This window comes from Hydra viridissima, unplaced genomic scaffold, assembly GCF_058129835.1.
Source record: "Hydra viridissima isolate aposymbiotic clone 2 unplaced genomic scaffold, HvirCarnegie_v1 scaffold_1, whole genome shotgun sequence".
Lineage (NCBI taxonomy): Eukaryota > Metazoa > Cnidaria > Hydrozoa > Anthoathecata > Hydridae > Hydra > Hydra viridissima.
In genome coordinates this window covers 10,310,310-10,332,666 of record NW_028324300.1, presented here as the reverse complement: position 1 = coordinate 10,332,666, position 22,357 = coordinate 10,310,310, and the positions used below count along the sequence as shown (strand labels likewise).

At 34.0% G+C, this 22,357-nt stretch overlaps 1 protein-coding gene and 1 pseudogene across 6 annotated transcripts in view; both read left to right on the top strand.

The window, feature by feature from the left end:
* Positions 1–22,357, top strand: part of LOC149893291 (uncharacterized) — a 72,399-nt gene that overhangs the window by 39,425 nt on the left and 10,617 nt on the right. The window lies entirely within an intron of this gene.
* On the top strand, positions 20,680–22,158 carry LOC149893292 (uncharacterized; annotated as a pseudogene).

Here is a 22,357-nt window from a genome sequence, read left to right as displayed (position 1 = left end):
AATTCATGATCCTGGTCTTGTTCATAATGACACTAACCCTTAAAAAACATTATGTCATTTATAAAGAAGTGGGAAATATGAGATTTACCTGGAGTCAGTGGAAGAAAAGGTCCTACTTTGCTTTGAATTAGTCTGATAGTCATATTGGAGATTTGAATTAGTCTGATAGTCATATTGGAGATTTGAATTAGTCTGATAGTCATATTGGATTTGTACAGTGAAGGAAAGCTTACCACTTTACAATTGTCAGCTTTACAAAGCAGGATCCGCAGTTTTTTACATATTTCATGTGCAACTTTTGGATCTTCAAAGCCAATGCCACTTGACACTTCTTGATCCAAATTTTCTCTCAAAAAGTCTGTATGTTCACGGTGATACTTTTCCATACAAAGTATACAGATAGTACTCCTGGATTGCAGGTGTGTTTTCAAAGAATTTGGCATACTGACCTAAATTAAACACTGGTGACAGCACTCAAAGCTTAGAAAAGTAAATTGCTTAAATCCATTCCCATTTTCAGAAAATACCCTTAAGTTCTGTAAAAAGGAATGCTAAACAAGGGAAAACATACATTTTCCCAAAAAGTATACATCTAGAGAAAAAAAAAAAGATTTTGCAACCTTGGGGCATACTTTTTCATAGAAGATAGAAAAGTGCTTTTTAAGTGTATGCAATTATAGTTTTAAAAAACTCAGCAAGTTTTGTAATTTAGCAAATATTTTTTGAAAGGAATGATACTAAGTTTTTCCTTTTAGTGATTTAAATAAGTATAATGAAAGCAGTTTGTAAGGAAGGTCATTTTTTATACAGCTAACTGCTAATAAAAAAAGAATTTGAAAGCTAAAATTTCGTTTGGTTCATATGAAATATACATTTTAAAATAAAACTTATATAATTATCGTAATTAAATTACAACACAGTTATTTAAGTCTTTATTATTTTAGAAATTTAAGTGTAATAGTAACATTGAAAGTTTTAATCTTTCTTCTGCCCTAAAAACTAATTAATAACTTTAGTATCAGATTATCTAACCACTTTACAAACCTGTCGCAAACAATTAACTCTCAGTTTGTTCTTCTCATTACAATAAGAAACAATGCCTTACAAAAGTAAAAATCATGAGAATTGCTGCAAAACTGTGTTTATTGTGTTTTAAAAATGACAAATGTTAGATTGTCAGCATATTTCAACTAACACTCCATCCAGAGAGTCACACACTCAAAAATTTATGAATTACGAGTGTTAGAAGTGGCAGCAATCTTCAAAAAGATGTTAGGCGTTTTACAATTATTGTTCGAGGTCTGAGTTAATTCTGTACAGGTAGGATAAAACATCAAAACTTTCAAGCATTGGAGTCAAATGATTTAGTTGGAGCAGAACAGATCGCATCATCAGTTGTTACCATTAAACAAGGAACACCTCATGGCACCATCAGATTCAATCAAGCAACTGGATACAAACTATTTACAGTAATTTCATGTAGCACATGTCTATTTTTCATTGAAAAGTCTTGAAGCTTAAGTGACAAAAGTTAGATTTTAAAATCAGATTATTGCAAGAGCTAATTTAAAAACAATTGATCAGTAAATATAATAATTATTTGATTTGCTTTGAACCAAAAGTATGCAATGCGTCTGCCAACACTCTCAAAACATGGTTAATCATAAACATTTGGAAGCCTGTAGAAGAATCAAAACATATTTATTACAGCTCCAATAAAAATAAGCTACGCCATGGAAATCAGGCATGAGGTTGAAGCTTTTGTGCTTATTGCTGAATGCATCAAACTTGTTCTGGATTTTATGCGACTAAATTAGCTTTATCTTCTTTTTTATCACCTGTTTAAGAACTTGCTGCAGTGGTGGCCAGAGAAAAGAGAGTAGCCTGCAAAACTAACCACCTTAATGCCACTTTTAATGGCGGTCAATTTACAGGAAAGATGTGCAGTAAGTTGTTACAGAATGCTGAAGTCCTTTTTGACAACTTTCGGTAAGAATTTCCTCAAAAAATAGAACTCTTTAATTTCAGATCTAATTACCTCTTTGTAACTCCTAAAGTACATACCACTTTTTTCCATGTACTAGAGTTCATCTAAAGCTTTGGCACTTCACTTGGATAATTAAGAAAACAAACCGCAGAAGCAATGCCTTCAGAATTTACACATTACGAATAAAGAAACAATAAAAACATCTAAAGAATACTAAAGTGATGTTTGGATCTACAATCTTCTTAGCAGCGTTTTGATTAATTGTAGCATGCATGTTTTCAATATTTTATTAAAGAGTCTTTTGTGATCCTGGTTTTTTCATAAATACATGTGTCAACAATGACTAATAACCATTAAAAAACCTCATTTATAAAGAAGTGGGTAATATGAGAATTAACTGGGATCAGTGGAAAAGGCCGCCCTCTTTTGCTTTAAGCCAGCCTAAGAGAGATCTCCTGAGCATTAATAACTGCTAAATTTGTTCTAATATCTATCTGTGATAGCAAACTTGATGAGTTTGCGATCACAGATGGGTAACACAACAAATAAAAGCGTAAACAAGTATATCTCCCCTGAGTTTGCAGTTATTTCGCAATAAACAAATCAATAAATTGCAACAATCTTCTATCATAATAAAAACCTGTCATTACAAATTTTCTTGTCTACTAAATCTATTATCTTTCGCGGTTAAAGCATCGTAAACTGCATTAGCAGCTTCTCTGAGAAGAATCGGAAAAATTAATTCAAGCTTTAGTTCTGAATTTCAGCAATCACTTTCGTTCGTTGCATCCAGACAGCAGTATCCAAACTGCCATCACACGTTTTAAACATATCAAAAAATTTCTTACTTGGTTCCATGGCGCGGTTAGCTTGTAGTTTTTTCTCAATATACAAATCAATAAATCGCAACAATCTTCTCTCCTAACAAAAACCTGTCTTCACAAATTTTCTCAGTTCATTTATACCGTATACCTTCCCTAAAATATTCTTCAGAAAACATCATAAACAACCGCAAACACATATTCACAATTCTTTGGTTTTCACTGATAAAAAGTCATAAAAGTTATAAAATCCATAACGTCATTAAATGTTCTAGCACTTTTTGCAACAGAATTACACAGTTTGTTTACTTAATGGGATGTTAGGTTAAACAACCATGATAAACAATCTAAAAATAGAAAATTGCCAAAAATGAACCCTAATGAAGACACAATAAAGACTTTATGTGTCTTCATTAGTGTTATGTGTCTTCATTATGTCCTAAATCAGAAATATTTTTTTTGCAAACTTACATGTAAAATGATTGATTATAAACTTAAAAACTTTTCCCTCAATCATAAGTACCATATAGCATTCTCACCATTTTATTGGTACCAAAGGTTGTTCTAGTAAGCATTAATTAGTTATGTTCGAACTGCGAATTAAAGTTTGGAAAAAGACTGTCCTAACCGACCGTACTTTTTAAAAAGATAATATATAAAACCTGGTCGGAATGAGAAAAATGTCAGTTAACTCATTCATTAATGAAAAACAAGGCATAGGAATCACAAAGGTTCAAGAAAAAAGTGTTTGCTTAGAACTGTATTAAAAAGCGATAAATCATTCGCTGTTTTAAAACCGGCATAATAGCTAGATGGTCAAGTTTTCAAGTGAAAGCTTGAAAAACATTTAGATATAAATTGGAATATCTTCAAATAACATGGAGAAGCTTAATCGTTTGTAACATCAATTATAGGCAAAAAAAGCTTTTCCTATATTTCACAGATAACAAGTATCAAAAAAATCTTAGCCATTGAATAATTTATATCACCTTGCAGACGATATATATGATGCACAGGTTATATATAAAGAAAAAGTAAAAAATTGTATGTCAGCCAGATCAACAAGAAATTTTGGACGCCGTGATGGCAGGTAGATAAGCTAATAGAAAAATAGACACCAAGCTATCATTTTGTCATTCCAAGTTTTATATTTACTTTTTAATAAATTTCGTAATTCTTAAACTTTTCAGAAGGTAAACTCTATTGAAGATTTTTTTATCATTTATAAATAGTTGAGGAAAACTCTACCACCATAATTAGCTAATATTTAATACAAATCAAGGCTTTCTAAAAATTAATGCAACAGTTTTACAAGAGAGTTATCACCTAGAGCAAGATCGTGGATTGACCAAAGGTGGAAATGAAGAGATAAAAAATACGGGATAACCTTCAAAATTAAAAAACAGTCCTTATAACCTGAACGTGGTACAGCAAGCAACGGGATTCATTTTGTTGTGTCGCAGATTTTAAACTAAATTTGATAGAAAATTGTCAGCAGACAGTCAATTCAACTCTCCATACTGCTGAGTTAAAGTATGTTTACTCCGAAGATTAAAAATACAAGAGGAAGAGAATATGAGACATAAATATGTGTGACATAAAAAACTTAAACTTAGATATTTCATATTAATTCAGTTAATGCGCAAGTTTGCAAGTCTGAGAAATATCTTAATCTGAGAAAGTGCTAAGACAGGTAAACTAAACAATGTATTTCTTAAAAGCATCTTTTGTAATCTAATTTATGGCTAACACTTCAGTAAAAATCGTGCTCTATATACATATATATATATATATATATATATATATATATATATATATATATATATATATATATATATATATATGGTTTTCAGTTACTCGGAAGATTAAAACTAGAAATGGCTCAAAATAGATGAGCACAATGAATCTTCCACTTTTAAACTGTAACAGAAGATATGTTGGTTGTAGCTAAGTGTCTTCTTCCAGAAATACATTTAGTTCAAGGATTTGTATATATAGGGAAAAGCGGGTTCTAGCGCATTGATACCCTTATATATTGGGAGGGGGGGGGGGGATGGTTCGATGTTTTTTTCCAAGATGGTGGGTGTATAATGAAGTATTAAAAATAATCTTGTTAGGGTTTTTCCAAGATGGCGTCTGTTTTTAATCTTAAGTTTTGTCAGAACCAGCAAGTAAGTAATAAAATAATCTTATCAGGTTTACCAAGATGACTTAGCATAATTTTCGTGCCTCAAGGTTTTCCAAGATGGTGGCTAATTCCGAGAGATTGAGGTGTTATCTCGCAATGATCTTCCTAACCAGGTCTTGTTTTGTAGTGACCAAGAGCCAAGGTGTTGATTTTATCATCTAAGATAAACCTTTTGTCATCTTTTGCGCTGAGAGCGACTTTGTTAATTTCTTCGGTGAGATGAAATTAACAAAGTCGCTCTCAGCGCAAAAGATGACATCGTGAAGATGGGATCGGAAGACATTCATAGAGGTGAGTTTTTCTTCTTCATTCATTAAGCAGTCGTAGAAATGTTGATGATTGAGCTTAATTTTAACCACGTTCTTTTTAACCCCTTTGCATCTTTTCTCTTCTTTTACTTTGGGGATGTTGTAAGAGTAGAGCTTAGGTCGAAGTCCAACAAAGTCTTTAATTATTTTTCCACCGGCCTCGTCTTTGAACATACCGATGATCTTATTATTTAAGCCTACTTCGAAGCCAGCGTTTTCAATAGCAGGATGGTCTTTTGGAAAGTTGCTTGTGTCAAACATGTTTTTAAGACCGTTAGCAATGTCTTTGTAAAAATCTTCCGTTTGGATTTCGTAAAAGAGCGAGCCGGTATCGGTCATGAGTAATTTTGCGCGATCACCGTATTTAGGCTTGATGTAGTCATAGTGGTGTTCAAACATTAAAATTTTGCTAATGTCGAGGATGCATATTCCTAAAAAAACAGGTTTATCGTAAAAGATCATTGTTTTCTTCATGTGAATTGCAGCTAAGTTTTCATCAAAAATGGTGTTCCGTTCATAACGAGGGCTTTTAGATAATTTTAAGGCTTCTTTTCCATGGTTTTTCCAAAGACGGCGTTGTTCATGAGTTTGAAAAATTCTTTTTCAGATTCGTTAGGAGCTTTTGCTCTCTTTTCGGTGTTGAAATCGATGTATGATTTCATCCAAGGTTCTTCTCTAAAGGTGAAACCTCGATGAATTTTGGTGATGATCAAACCCAATCGTTCATAGAGTTCTAAGTTTTCATGGTGAATGACATATTTCTCTTTATTTTTTAAATTGGGGACCAGCTTATTCACTTTCCCAATTTTTAATCTTTCAGGGGCTAAAGGGTAGTCGTTGTGTAAATCGTGAAGGTGATCGGGGTAATCTAAATCGATTTCGAGAATGCACGGCATGGATTTCCAATTTTTAAGCTCTTCTTCAGTCATCCATCTGAATCCTCCAACGGGAAGAGGTTTGCTCATGGCCCATCCGTATAAATTGTTGGCGTCTAAATATTGGATAAATTTTGATGGTTGCGAAGGATCATAGTTGTCCATGTATTTGTTGTTAGCAGTCCCGTGTCGGTTCGAGATCATGCTAATTCCACCGCGTATTCCTCTTTGAACCATGTTGAGCATGTCAGGATCGCTTAAAAGTTCTATTTCAGCTTTAGTCATTTTATAACATGCATCCATACCGAGTCCAGGACAGGTGTAATACCAAGCAGGATCAAGACCGTAATATTCTATGCAAACGTCTCTGAAATTTTCAATGACATCTTCTAGAATTAGGACATCAGACACGTTATATATTTCTTGGTAATCTTTAAAGGTTTTGCATCCAAATTCGTTCCAAACGTTCTGCGCATGTGCATAGTCTTCAGCGCTGATTGACTCGTCATTGAGTTTGGAGTAAAAGGCTTTGATAGGAGGTAATTGAGTTTCGGAAAATTTTTCAATAGAGTCCACCCATTCGTAAGGGAAAACACCTTTTTTTCTTACTAGGTCAAACTGTTTCTTTTCGGGATAATATTCAGCCACGTTTTTACACTGATCATCGTTTAGATTTTTAGCTAGTTTTTCTAAAGAATTAGGCGTGAACCTAGCGCTATCAAGGAACCTTATTTCTTTCCACACTTCCTTCAGTTTACCATTTTTAATATATTCTCTCACTTTAATGCTTTTTGAGAAGCTGATGTATTTCTCATCATTGTTGGGTATACAATTGAGGTTTTCACCTAATTTCTTGATGAACAAATGGCTATAATAACCAGACAAATTGTGTAAAAAGATGGGTATGAATTTTGGAATTCGATATTTTTTATTGCAAGCATCGTGGGCAGCACCTCGGTACTTTCCAGTCAAATGACAGTGGTCCCACACTTTATCACCGTTAAGATCTTTTTTGCAAATGTGGCATTCGGTTGCATCTTTAAATTTCTTTTCATCCTCATCAGTCACTTTTTTCTTTTTTTCCCAGTGTTTTTGTCGTAAATCGCTGTCGCTCCAAATTTTTCTAAGGTCTGCTTTAAGCATGGTGACAAACTTTTGAGCCACGTCGTCCTCATCGCTTTCTGCTGTGTACATGGCAGGTTTTTCTTTATAAATAGTTTCATCAAAGCATTTAATATGATAGCAGAAGGAGCTTGGAACATGTTTTTGGTATTTTTTGGTGTACGACTCTTTATTATTATATTCAGTGTTGTCATCGATAGGTTTGATGAAACTTTCAAAGTCAGCAGTTACCACAAACGGAACTCTCATGGAATTGTTGTAGTTTTTAAACTGAACGGTTGTTCCTTCTTTAGGAAGTTCCTTTCTCATTGGAGCGTTATCATAACAGTATTCTCGATGAATTTGGAGCTTTTCTTCTTGGTCATAACCCTGCATACAATTTCTGCAAAAATATTGTTTTCGTTTTCCTTTTGTTGCTGATGAACCGGCAAACCGACTGAAATATTTAATGAGACAATAATGGCTGTTGTCTTCGTTTGAAATATACAACAAATCAACACAGTGCTTTCGATCCATAAATTCAGATATTTGCAAAGGTTGAGGTTTTTTCTTATCATAGTGAAAGACGTTCACGCTAATATCTGGATTATTTTTTTCAAACTTAACGATTTGAGTAACCTTTACAGGAGCTTCAATCCCGTCCCAATTGAGCACTTCCGATTTTAAAACCAATTCTTCATCAATTCTTTTGCTGTCTCAATTTTTCAGATTCAGCGCTCTGGTGACGCACTATTTAAAACATTCATTATCATCGTTTTCCATGTTGATGATCGCCTTTTTACTTTTTAGTTCAGGAGATAGCTCCATGTAGGAAGAACCTCTGAAAGGCTCATAATCAATAAAGTTGATATCCATTTTTAAAATCTTAGACAAGACGCAGTTAGATCCCATCTTGTTGTAATTAACACTACTTTCCAAGATTTTTTCTTCCATTTCACCCATTAACGTTCTTAAATCCGTACCTTCTAATATAAGTTCAGAGTTGGATGAGAAACTAGCCATCTGAGTAGTCTCTTCACCAGTCAAGATGCTTACGCGAATCATTTCGCATGCTAAAATAATTCTTACCTTTGTGTTTCTTTCTCCTTCCATGGTTTGAATAGCAGACTCTCTTACTAAGTTTAAAAAAGGAACAATGTCTTGGTATCGAGAAGAAGGCTCGTAAGAAAATTGCCTAAAAGAGCCCTCTGCTGCACGTTCAATAATATTAAACTTTATTTTAAAAGGTCTTTCACTACCTGTATGTCTTGAAGCGGGAACCGGACTTTGAGCAGGATCCCGTATCGAAGTTGTAACAGGTGTACCAAATGCAACGTCTTTGAGAGACTTGGTCGTTTTTTCCACTCCATTTTTAACGCTGCTCACTGCATTTTTCACCGTGGTTGGAACGTATGGATCAACGAGAGCATTTAGTTGGTTAAAACCGTTGGAAACAGCCGTTGCAATTCTTGAAAACCAGCCAGCTCTTGGTGTTGAAACAGGTGTTGGAACAGGATTTTGCAAATGGGCTGGTTTAGGAGCAATAGGAGGTTTCTGCATGATAGGTCTCGGTGGAATTGTTGTAGGTTTCGGAGCAATAGGAGGTTTTTGTGGACTTTGAGCAATCGAACGAGGAAGCGGTCTTGCCTCAGTCGTACGTCTACGAGGTCCATATCCGATGATGGGTTTTGTATTTTTTATGGCATCAATAAGATCGGCTTTTTTCATTTTATAGATACCTTTGATAGCGCGGTCTTCAGCCATTATTTTCAGCTCTTTCACAGTCATTTTGGCATAGTCATCCTTTCGATCTTTTCGATCTTTAACAGTTTTATCTTCCATTTTTATAAGGGGCTCTTTGGCAGACTTTTGAACAATGGGTTTCGAACGAGCTGTATTATGAGAACCAATGACAGGTTTTGTTGTTCTTATAGCTTCAACGAGCTGTTCCCTGGTCATTCTGGTATAGCCTTTGATAGCCCTTTCTTTAGCATCTCTTCGTAATGATGCCATTGAGACTTTTTTATCTTTCAATGCTTTATCTTCCATTTTTATTAGGGGAAGAAATTTTCGGTGCTTTTAACTTTTCGCTCTTTGGCGATAAATTTTTCTGAAGATTGGAGACTCATTTTATTTCTGCCGTGATTTTCTTTAAGTCAATTCAATTTTTTTCAATCTTGGCACACTGTCGCTTCTTAGAACCGTTTTTTCAATTCTCCCGTGAAAAGAATTAAAAAATCAATACGATGATAACCATGGATTTAATGAATCTTTAAAATTAAACCACAAGATAATTGGCAAAAATTTCGCTTATTGAATCGTATACATGCGCACGACCAAAGGCATCATATTTAATCGTGTAATTCCTTCCCCAGTCATCACGTGCAGTAAATTCACATCCAACCGCATGAATTTCTTTGTCTTCATAAAACACATGTGCACAACCTATGGTATCAAATTCAATCACATACTTCCTTTCCATCTTTTTATTAAGGAAAGAAAATTTTTAAAGTCAACTCAATTTTTTAAATCTTGTTAAGCAGCAGGAGCGCTCTCTACAGCGAGTCCTCCTCATCGTCTGACGAATCATCCTCAAAATCTTTTTCAAACATTCTTCTCGTTTCTTCAAAATATTTTTTCACTTCTTCATGCCTTCTTCTAACTTTTTCATGCTTTCTTATCACTTTTTCATACGGCTCTCTCAATTCTTTATGATTTCTTATCTCTTTTTTATGCTTTCTTATCTCTTTTTCTTGTTTTTTTTTATCGCTTTTTCACGCTTTTTTTTATCTCTTTTTCATGCTTTTTTATCGCTTTTTCATGCGACCCTCTTTCTTCAATTTCATGCTGATCCATCTTTTTTATGCCAAGAAAATTTATTTACCTCAAATTCAATATTTTTCAATTCTTCAAAAAAGAATTAAAAATGATCTTAAAAATTAGGCAGCAGGAGCGCAAAATCTTCCCATCCAACCAGATGAAGCGAATTTTTGAAGTTCTTCCCATTCTTTTACAATGATATTGTTTTCTGCGATGTTATCGTCTGGCGAATCATCTGACGAATCATCGTCTCCAGGATCATCTAGAAACCTTTCTATCAATCTTCCCATTTCTTCATCGTATTCAGAATATGCTTCTGTGCCATCGTCATCGCTATAATAATCAATGTCATCTTCTGGATCGAGGATTGGATATTGTAGATCACACACCATCACATAATCCTGATCGCCTGATCTGTATATAACGGTGATAAGTTCTTCACCCCTTGAGCTTTTATGAATGACGACCCTTTTATCATCTTTTAAAAAATAACGATCACCAAATTCATCCATGAAATAATCGTTAATTAAAAAATCAGCACTCCCGTCAGCATAATATTCAGTTTCATCGTCTTCGTAATCTTCATAATCTTCGTCGGTGTTGTGAATGATGAGATACTTTTTTCCAGTTTCGTCAAAGTAAAATTAATTACCAAGCTCTTCCAAATTCATTTTTCTCCTAACGAAGCCATCGAGCATTTCCACATACTGATGACCCCATTCGTTAACACGAACGACATACCTATTTCCAAATTCATCCTTACGAATCAAAACCCTTTTTCCAAAGGAGTCTAATTCATAGGGTAAATCAAATCCTGCGCGACTTTCCCAAAGTTGTTCACCAGAGGAGGTGGTAAAATATCTTCCGAATCTACTCATCTTTAAAATGCCAAAATTTTTATTTAGCTCAAATTCAATTTTTTTATTTTCAGCAAATTTTTATGTTTTAAAAAATTATTTATAAAGACGTGAATATATATTCTTAATCTCTCTAATATGTTCAGTGATTTTGCGACAATTATTATATCCGCTAGCATTTAATCTGCAATTGGTTCCGATAAAGATTTTATTACGAAGGTTAATATCTTCTTTTATATGCATTATCACTTCTTCAAAAGGTTCTACTTCAGCCATTTCCTTGAAAATCATTCGATGTTCCTTTGGAATTTCTAACGTTTTTTAAAAATTTATCCAAACTTTTCGATTTAGTCGTATCAGAAGTTGACACAAAGATACCATTAAGAGCATTAAAAAGATCATGCTTTTGTATGTTTTCCATCTTTTTAATTACACCAAGATTTTTTTTAAGCCAATTCAATTTTTTAACATGGCAAAAGTTAAAAAATCAATTTTGAAGCATTTTACGTTTTTCAAGCTTTTCAGAATTTAAAAATTCAATCTTGATTTCATTGTCCACCTTTCCATCTCGACGCTCTAAATATCTCCATCCAAGACCAGTCCCTACCATCGCTTTGTAAAGAAATATTCAGTCACCTCACCCGTTTTAATGTTAGTCATTCTCACAATGATAGGCTTTTTCTTGACAAAACGAAGCCATTCCCATTTAGGATCGGTAGGTTTCTTTTCTTTTGGTTCACGTATTTTCTTTTCTTTCGCTCTTTCTAAAATCTTGTCTTTACTGATCAAATTATTTTCAACCGCAAGCTTCATTAACGTTAATAAATCGTCGGCCGTTTTGGTGACACCGTTTTCATTCAGTAAATTTTTCAAATACGATGTTGTATATCTCATTTTATTGTATATCTCAATTTGTATGATGTTGTATATCTCAACTTTTCTTTAAATTTCCCGAAAGATTAAACAACGTTGCAGGATCCATCTTTTTAAACTCAAATTCAATAAACAGCAGTCATAGCAGTTCCATCTGAAACAAAATTAAGCAATTTATCAGAAATAACCACTGCAAAAATAACGGTGTTTGCAAGAGTTGAAATTCGAAATTTAAGGTTGAGCACTAATTCAGGTGTTTTAGAAGCCACTCTTTCCTTTTGATTGCAGATATCGATAACGAACAAGGGATACAATTTTATATGCTCAAGCAAGGACAACCCAGATTGGCAAACAAGTTCGTTTGTGCCGTAATATTTTTCATCAAAAGAAATCGCATCTGCATAAGCCATAGTCACTCTCTTTTCTCCAAAATTCAAGTCGTAATTAAAATTTGGATACTTTATTCCATTCACAGTCGCGTAATAATTGCTAATATCGCAATGGTCAAAGAGTGACGGATTAACTGTTTGACTGGAATTTCTGTTGGTTTGAAGTCCAAACACGATAAATCTTGGAACGCTTTTATCCGTGATTCTTCCAAGCGACCAGGTAAATTCTGTTTGGTCAGATGGAATAAGCTGCCTTTCGCATTTGATTGATTTATAATCCACTTGAATGGGAATCTTTTGAGCCATTATTTTCATGAAATCAGCCTTTCTCGAAAAATCCAATTCAGCGCAAGGCATGTAAAGCCTGAATTTTTTAAGGTCAATCATTTCTGCACTAACGCTCTCCGCTCTATATATCGCATCATCGCTTTCTTTCTTTGTAAAGGTGATGGTGTGTCTGAACCCATTAACAACTTTGTCATAGGTATCGCAGTATCCAAATATATGCTTCAACGGAATTTTAAACGAAAAAGCTCCAACAGATGTAGTGTCTGCAAACAAATGGTCTCGTCTAACGTTGAATCCTGTATTTCCAACAAGATTTGAGCTATCCTTATACCACATCTGTTTTAATCCATCTGTAAACTGAAACCCGTAAGGATAACACTCCAAGAATGGTGCTGGCTCGACCTGGGTATATGACTCTTTCCACTTGCTCTCCCGACAAGCCATAAGTCACGTCGTTAAACAAATGCATCAAAGCATTGTTCACCAGTGCAATGTTGTCTTTTTCTTCGTAAACGGTTCCATCGCTCTTTTTCAACACTCCTTCAATGAGAATGAAAGCCTCTGAGGGCACTGTGTGAATCGATTGATAGTCAATCTCAAACGTAATCGTTCCTGAAGAATTTAAATCAAGATTGGTTGGAAGATGTTCAAAAAAATCCACTTTTTCAATACCAATGTCATACTCTGGTTTATCAGTCACTCTTAATCGATCAGTAGTTATCATTTTTATAGAAAAGAAATTTTTTTAAAATTCATTTCAATGTCTCTTGCGTCATCACAAGACAGTAGGACCTTCAAGCTATCTTCATACCTCTTCCCATCTTCACCAGGTCTTGGATTCGAATCGCATTCTGTTTAGACATTTTCCTAGTTTGAATGGATGAATCAGTCTTTAATTTCTCAATGGTCTTTTTACCTTTATCAATAGCTACGTCTTTAGCAGCAGAAATGGCAGAAAGGGCTAACTCTGTATCAACAGATTTTGCAGCTGTAATCGCTTCTCGTCCAATTTCGCTTTTTGCAGCGTTTTTAAGCAAATTCACTGCTGCTTTTGACATGCTTGAAGAAACCGCTCTTTTGATGAAATTTTTAATCGTGTCTAAAATACCACCTCCTCCGACAACGTTCTTTTTCACATATCTTCGATTATTACAAATAAGTATTTTCTTTTTAAATAAAACAGATTCTTTTTAAATCCCTTGATGCATGAAAATTAAATAATTTTATCAATCGTCTTCATTAACGATTTGTATTCCTCTTTATTAATCTCCCCTTGTCTCAACAGCTCATCACAAATAGCAACAGCCTCATTTCTTGACCCTGTATATCCAGCATGCCAAGCAGCCACGCTCAATTCAAGCTTTTCCACCAACGCATTAGGATCGCTTGGAAGAATGATCACTCCACGACCTTTTTTCCCTTTTTCAATACGCATCATTTTTTCCCAAATAGGAGCAATAAGTTGCTGATACTTTAGTCTTCTTAAAGCTTTCGGTTTATGCGGTTGCGTATCTGATCTTATAGCATCACTTTCCATTAAAATTTTTTCATAATTTTTCAAATCTTCATCCGTATACTCGCTCGGTATTTCAAATTTAGTCATCAGATCCCAAAGACCTTTTGTTCCTTCATACTTTTCTCCACCTACAATAATGTCATCTCCATCCATTTCAACCTCCATTTTACCAATAAACATTTTATCACCAACTTTAATCACTTCAAAAGGCATTTTTGATACAAATTTTTATTGCTTTTGATAATCTTTTCGTTGAGCATCTTTTCGTTGCTTTCGATAAGCGGCTTAAACAGCTTGCTCAAATCAGCTTGAAAATTTGACTCTAAAATGTTTTCGTTGATGCTGTTCTGATAAATCCTCTTTCTTCTGTCATTAATTTCTTTCACAATTTCATCTCTTTTATTCGGATCTTGTATTTTAAAGAAAAACATCTTTTTAAAATACGTAGAAAAAAATCATAAATCAGTTTTTATATTAATGTTATCCCTTTTTAAACAAATTGTTAAACTTTTGAATCGCGTCTTCTCGACCTTTTCGGATCAAGTTTTCTTTAGTCACTTCATCACTACCTATTTTGGTTTTGGATCGTATTTCTTCCATCATGGTTTTAAATTTTTAAAGCTCCTCTAAAATCAACTGAAACTCTGAATTGCTTATTCTTCCATCCATCAACGCTTTGGAAATGTGCTCGCTGATCGTGTTCAATTTTGACTCGGCTAACACTTTTATCTTTTCGTGCTTTTCCGCTTTCAATGCCATCTTTTTGTTCACTTGACCTCCGACAATCGATAAAAAACCCATTCCAATAGCCGCACCTTCACATGCAATCGCTACTGGACTAGCAATAATGGTTGACAAAGCCCAATTCCAGTTGCACCCAAAGCTATGCATAAGCCTTGCATCGTATTGTCCACATTCGAAATGATCCTGAAAACGCGATGGTACTTTTTGCTGAGATGAACTCTCTTTGCTTTTTCACTTTCTATTTCTTTCTGAATCTCACCGATCTTCTGAAGACGATAAACATGTCCTCCTTCATCTGCAGGAGCCGTTGGAAGAACTGGATAAAGTTTTTCATTCAATATTTCCATTTTTTATTAAGAAAAAATATTTAAAATCAATTTAAGTAATCTTGCAAAGCTTTTCTCCTTTTTTAACAATAACGTCCTCTTTGCTGTTGCTATTCACATCCATAATAATGTTATCTACAGACTCTGAAATAATAGTTTCATTTTTTCTATTATTCAATTGCTCAGTGATTTTATTCATTAACGTCACCACTGCAACACCTTTATCTAAATTTAGTCCAATGGATAAAGCTATCGTTGTATGGGAGAGAGCAACAAATTTAATGTCTTTCTGAGCAAAAATCTCATACTGACCGTTCGTGTAGTAATAGGGTGGATGATCCAGCGATTTTGTCGATACAATAATTTTATTTGTTTTTTTTTCCTCCAACTCTCTTATCCTCTCTTCTAAAAATCTTAATTGCAATTCCAAATTGTGAACTTCTGCTGAGGCAACATTTCTAAAAAACTTGTGAGGAGCATGCATTTTTAAAATATTTCCAAATAATTTTTAGATCATTTTTACAGACTAACAAATTCATTATTATCTACCCACGAATTAAACGAGTCTGGATAACCTAACCATTTAACCAATGATCAGCTCTTGGTTTTGCGAACGATTTTTTCTATTCTGAATATGCTCTGATGCGTCTTTTGCATCTTTTGCTCGTAATAAGTGCCTTGAATTTCTTCACCGTTAGCATCAGCGATTTTATACGTAGGAGGATTCGTATACTAAACATTTGACACGGTAACCTCTTCAGTCCATCTCGACGTATACCCCTTTTCAAAATGAGACTTCTTTTTTACGATCCTCACTTGATCACCCATAGAAAATTTTGGTTTTGCTGTTAATGTTTGATCCTTTCCATATAGATTCCACCATACCCTACCTTTATTCTTTTCATCGCTGGCTTCCACTGGAGTCATTTTGATGGAAGAGTGCCTTGTGCAGTTGTAATTTTTCACCATCTTATCTAATACGTCAATGTATTTATTGGTGCTATTGACTGAAAAATATTTAAACATTCTCTCTTTCATCATTCTGTTCCATCGCTCAACGACACAACTTTTTTCCTCGTTTTCAGTGGAATACAATTTAACACCCAGCGCTCTCACATCCCTGTTGTAAAATTCTTTTCCTTTATCCACCCACAATTTAGCACATTTTCTTTTTTCAAAGATTTTTTTCAATGATTCAGTCACTTCAAGACCTGTTTTACTTTTTAACGGAACAATCCATCCATACTTTGAAAACACGTCGATCACCATGAGCAAATATTTTACTCCGTTGTTGAATTTCGAAAACGATTGCATGTCAACCAAATCTGCAGCCTATATCTCATCAATGTCGTTCACAATCACCCTTCTTCTTTTAAAATGATGAATGACCGGTTTATGAGGCTCCTCTGCAAGCTGATCCGTCCAATTCAAATCACTCACACCCAGTCCGAATCTAACTTTGGCTTTTAGGATGGGTGTAATAATCCTTCTTTCATTTATCTCTTTTTGAGTTGGGTTAGGAATCGAATTCATTTGTTCAATCATCATTTGATCAGCTAAATTTCTTCTATGCTTATCTTTAAAATATTTATAAGCTAAATCATGAAGGTACGCTGGAAAGTCCACTCTGTCCACAGGTTTGCTATCCTCTTTTGGCATGTCGTTTGAATCGAGCCTTTTGTCCAAGTTTGTGCCAGGTCCTGCAAAATTCATTTCTGAAAGGTGCATTTCTCCTGGATTTTTTTGCCATGGAAGCTTAATATTACTCGTTAATTTATTCAACGAATCCACCAAATCACCTCCTTTTGTTGTCGAAGAAACAAACTTGCATTTGGTCGTTCCGCAAGAGTCGCAAGTTCCTTTCAACATATGCCTGTTGTTTTTTTGTCATCTCATTTTTCAAGTGAATGGTTTCAATTTTCCTTTTGCATTTAACGCAGTTCATTTTAACATATATATATAAAAAAGTTTAATATAAAAAATGGAAGTTACTAATTTATCGTGGAACGTTAATAAAACTAAAAGATGCAACAACAAGCTTTTACCGAGAAGCATTTGAGGAATCATCGTTGGAAAGTCTGGTTGTGGAAAAACAACGCTGCTTCTCAATTTACTGCTCAAGCCTGGATGGTTAGATTATAACCACTTGCAGGTCTTTGGTGAATCCCTTTACCAACCTGAATACCAAATACTCAAAAAAGCCTTTGAGAAGAAACTACCAAAAGAACTCATTCTCGAATTGTTTGAAGAAGAAATAGTACAAGAAGAAATCAAAAAAATAAATTTAAACCCTGAAGATGTGATTGAAAAAATCTCTGAAAATTCGGAAGGAGAAGCTGACATAGAGTGTCAATTTTTCGAAAATGAAGAAGACGTGCCTGAACCTAATTCCTTAGACCCAACCAAAAACGATTTGATGATCTTTGACGACTTGCAACTCACCAGACAAAAAACGTGCGAAAAATATTACATCCTAGGAAGACACTCCAACGTCGACTGCTTTTACCTCGCTCTAAATTATTTCTAGATCCCCAGACAAACCATCCGAGAAAATGCTAACTTTATTTGTCTCTTTACTCAAAATTTAAATAGTGTCGATCACATTTATGAAGATCACGTTTCCAGCGACATGAAAAAAGAAGAATTTAAAAAGTTTTGCAAATACTGCTGGTCTCAACCCCACGGATTTGCCGTCATTGATCTTTCCTCCAAAAAAGACAATGGAAAGTGCAGAAGCGGGTTTGACGATTTTTTATTTCTATAAAAAAATTTAAAAAATAAATCTTATTTAAAAAAATGCCTGGTATTATAATCGATGTAGATGGAAAAACAAGTGTTATCACAACTGAATTTTTAGATAAAATCATCTTTGAAAAAGGGAAAAGTTATGAAATGGCTTTTCTCGGACTTGAGACTTATAACAGCATTCCAAATGTAAACAGTGAAACCAATTCTTTCAAATACAGCATGAATAATGGAGCTAATTGGGAAACCGTTATCATTCCTGATGGAAGCTATGAAATTAAAGACATTAACGAGTATTTGCAAAAGTCTATTTTAAACACGATAAAAACAGCTCAACGCGGAAGTTATATTATTGCAAATAAAATTAATTACTCTCCAAACAACCTTTAAATTGGAATCAATCTTAATACTTTAAAATCAACCATTAAACTTGGCATGAATTATTTGATTGACTTTAACGTAGAGAACAGCATCGCTTCAGTTTTAGGGTTCACTAAAAGAAAATTAAATTCCAATTCAGAATACGAGTCTGATCATATTGCTAAAACTTTAAGCATTAACACCATCAGAATTGTTAACAACGTTATCGGATCGTCCTATATTGATGGAACCCAATTAAATTGCATTTACTCCTTTTAACCAAATGTTAATCCTGGCTACAAAATCATTGAAAGACCTATGCATTTAATTTATCTTCCTGTTAAACTGTTCGAAATTTCAACAATGGTTACTCGCATCATTGATCAAAATGGAGGTTTGGTTGATTTTCGTGGAGAAGACATTACGATACGATATCATATTCGAGAAGTGAAATAAATAAATTTCTTAACTCTTTAAAAATGTATCAAAACATTAAAATTAACATCTCACAAGGACAAGCCGATAAAATGAAAAAAGCAATGCATGATAAAACTACTACTAGCATTAAAATCACTCCTCAAGACTTGGATGGTGAACATGTTCTTGCTGTTACTAACACCCAATTGAACCAAATTCAAAAAGCATATGAAGCTGGAAAAGGTGTTACGCTTAAATTCAGCAAAAGACAACTTGCGTACAACTCTAAAGTAGAAGGAGGATTTATCGGTGCTCTTTTACCTTTATTAGGAACGCTTGCATCTCGTGCAGCTCCAGTGCTTGCAAAAGGTTTATTGGGTGGACTTGCTTCATCTGCCGGTTCAGCTATGGTTAATTCAATCGCTGGACGAGGTGTTACTTGTTCAAGTAAAGATTCTGAAAGCTCAGCTATAACCAACAAAATCAATGAACCTGAAACATTTTACTTGAGCAAAGATGGAAAAGGAATAAAAATAACCAAATTCGGCTCCGATATATTCTTAAAACCTTGGACTGGAAATACTCAAGGCGATGGACTCTTTGTTAAAACTGGAAAAGGACTCTTTGTTAAAACTGGAAAAGGACTCTTTGTTAAAACTGAAAAGGACATAAAGCAACAGGAGGTTTCATTGGTGCTCTACTCCCTTTGCTCGGTATGGTTGGAAGCACTCTTATTGCTGGCTCTGGTTTACTCCTCGGACCCAGTTCACCCTTCAATAGCATACCCATTTTAGGTTCCATTCTATAAAAAAATTTTATAAAACTTAAACTTTTAAACAAATTTATAAAAATGATCAATGTTGAAGGAATTGTTTTACCCAACGAGGCTTTAACCAACTTTCAATTGATAAAAGCTGCGAAATGGTTAAAATTAAAAAACTTTCGAGGCGCTCTTGTGAGAGACGAGTTGCCTGAAAAACCAAGAAAAAAAGAATGCGGTATCGTCAACACGGGTAATTCAAGCACAGGCGGTTTTCATTGGGTGTGCTGGTACAAAGACGGTGATAAAAAATACAGTTTTGATTCATACGCTCAGCCTCCTCTTGTTGAGCTTGTGAATTATTTAAAAAGTCCCGTTTATTACAACAGTGAAAGAGTGCAGTTTGGTAATACCTCTTATTGTGGTCACTTGTGTCTTTACGTCTTGAAAAAATTGAATGAAGGGCTTGACTTTCAAAACATTATTAACACCTTGTGATAAAATTTTTGAAAATAAAGTTTTTAAAGATAACCAACCAACAAAAAAATAACTCAGAGCCGGAAAATGGATAGAATGAATATAGGCAGGCAGGCAAACAAAAAAATCAACACCTTGGCTCTTGGTCACTACAAAACAAGACCTGGTTAGGAAGATCATTGCGAAATAACACCTCAATCTCTCGGAAATAGCCACCATCTTGGAAAACCTTGAGGCACGACAATTATGCTAAGTCATCTTGGTAAACCTGATAAGATTATTTTATTACTTACTTGCTGGTTCTGACAAAACTTAAGATTAAAAACAGACGCCATCTTGGAAAAACCCTAACAAGATTATTTTTAATACTTCATTATACACCCACCATCTTGGAAAAAAACATCGAACCCCCCCAATATATAAGGGTATCAATGCGCTAGAACCCGCTTTTCCCTATATATATTTGTTAATCATGTCATTAACTGCTTCTACACTAGGGTGTCCCAAAAACACACTTTTTTTAAAATTTCAATGTGCTCTCAACTGATCCCCATTCTATAGGTTCTAAATAGCCACCAAAATCTTTTTTTTAATTTTTTAATGACTAGAAGTGATAGATGTAAATTCTGAGTTTTACGGTTTTGTACACTTATGTGTATTTACTAAAAAACAGCGCTTTAGTATTTCAATATGTTTTAATATGATGTAATAATTAGTAAACAAATAATTCCCATAGAATATTATTAAAGAATAGGATTATTCCCTATGAACATTGTTAGAGATTGATATTTTTCCCTCTGGACAATATTATTAGTTCGTATAATTCCCCATGGATTGGTTCACAAATAACTCCATTTAGAAATTTTTTTTGAAGGAAAAAATTTCTAAATGGAATTATTTGTGCACGAAGGAATTCTAATTTGTGCACGAAGAAATTCTCGTGTAAACGGTTATAAAAGCCGTAACGGTAAACTTAGATAAAATATTATACGAGAGGGAATAACGACTTCATAGATTTTTGATGCAAGTGTAACATTTAGTATAAATTTAGTTAAAAAACTGATTATTTCGAAATTCATATAAAAATGGGTAGAACAGCTGAAAAAAAGAAGATGATAGGACAGAATAAGATAAAACGGAAAAATACAGAAAGGTTGAGGTATATTTACCTATTGAAGTACCCACTGAGGGAGTTACCTCAGAGAACGCTTCCATCTAATGGTGATATTCTTAGATACAATCAATTTATCCTTCGCGAGTCACAAGTTAAATACAAACCCACTTCTACTAATGTTGGTTGCAAATTGAAATCGAAATCCAAGGATCTTGTTTGTGAAAATGGTGTTTGTACAGATCCTGATAGTTCTTGCTTGGTATCTAGGATTAAAAAAATTTAGGATATTGCTGGGTTTGGCAAGAAATTTGTGATTTGTGGGTACAATATAAAGACTAAAATCATTAAACTTAATTTAAAATACAAGAAATTGATTAAATTGTCTTCTCTAAACTGGAACAGCAGTCTTGATAAGCAATCAAAGTTAGAGAAAGATTTTCTCACAGAATCCTATCAGCTTTTTGACATCTCGACTAAGAAATTTAAAAAAGATAATCTTGCTGATAGATTGAGAACAGATGATACCAAGCTGGAAGATATAAAGTAAGTTCATTAAATAACACTTTTTTTAGTAGTGAGATTTTTTTTCCAATTAAAAGTAAGTAATAGCATATTATTTCCTTTAAAATATTTACGTTTAACTCTTTACATGGTTTGGTCATCTTCCAAGAAAAACTAGAACAATTATTAATTTATTTATAAATGGCTTAATAGATTTAAATATTTCTTAGTTTTTATGAAGACCAGAAGTTACATAGGAAAGGATATATGGAAACAAAAGTCGATGAAGACTACAGTAGAAGAGTACTGGATGCAAACAGGAGAAAGAACAAGCTAGATTAAATTTATCCTACTATTATAGCTACTTTTAGCCTTATTGTTAAATGTAATGGATAATGTTCTCAAAGGTTGATTTGGGACTTGAAAAGTTTCTGCAAACTAATCTCAAAGCCGAAAACTTTTGAAGAAAGTTTGAGGGTGCATATCTATTTTAGACTCTTTAAGAAGATCAATACTTTTGACCGATAGAACAATATCTTCGTAAACTTAAACCTCATTATGGACTAGGATGTGCATCTAAATATACTGAAGAATCAAGCCATTGAGAATTTCCTAAGTGTTGATCGCAGCATGAAGTTAAACTACACATAAATACTTCGTAGAGAGAGCATTTAAGGAAAGCTATTGTTGAATTTAGGTCCGGGCATTATAAATAATTTAGCTTTCTATTTGTTTTTGCTTTATTTGTTTATTTATTAACAATAAGTTTACTTTAGTTATTTTGTATATGAAAAAAGACTCTTTTTTTTAGTAATGTTTTACATCCATTCCATCAAATGCGCTAACTGTAAGTCGCACTACCACTGCATTTAAAGTATGCAGAAATGTAT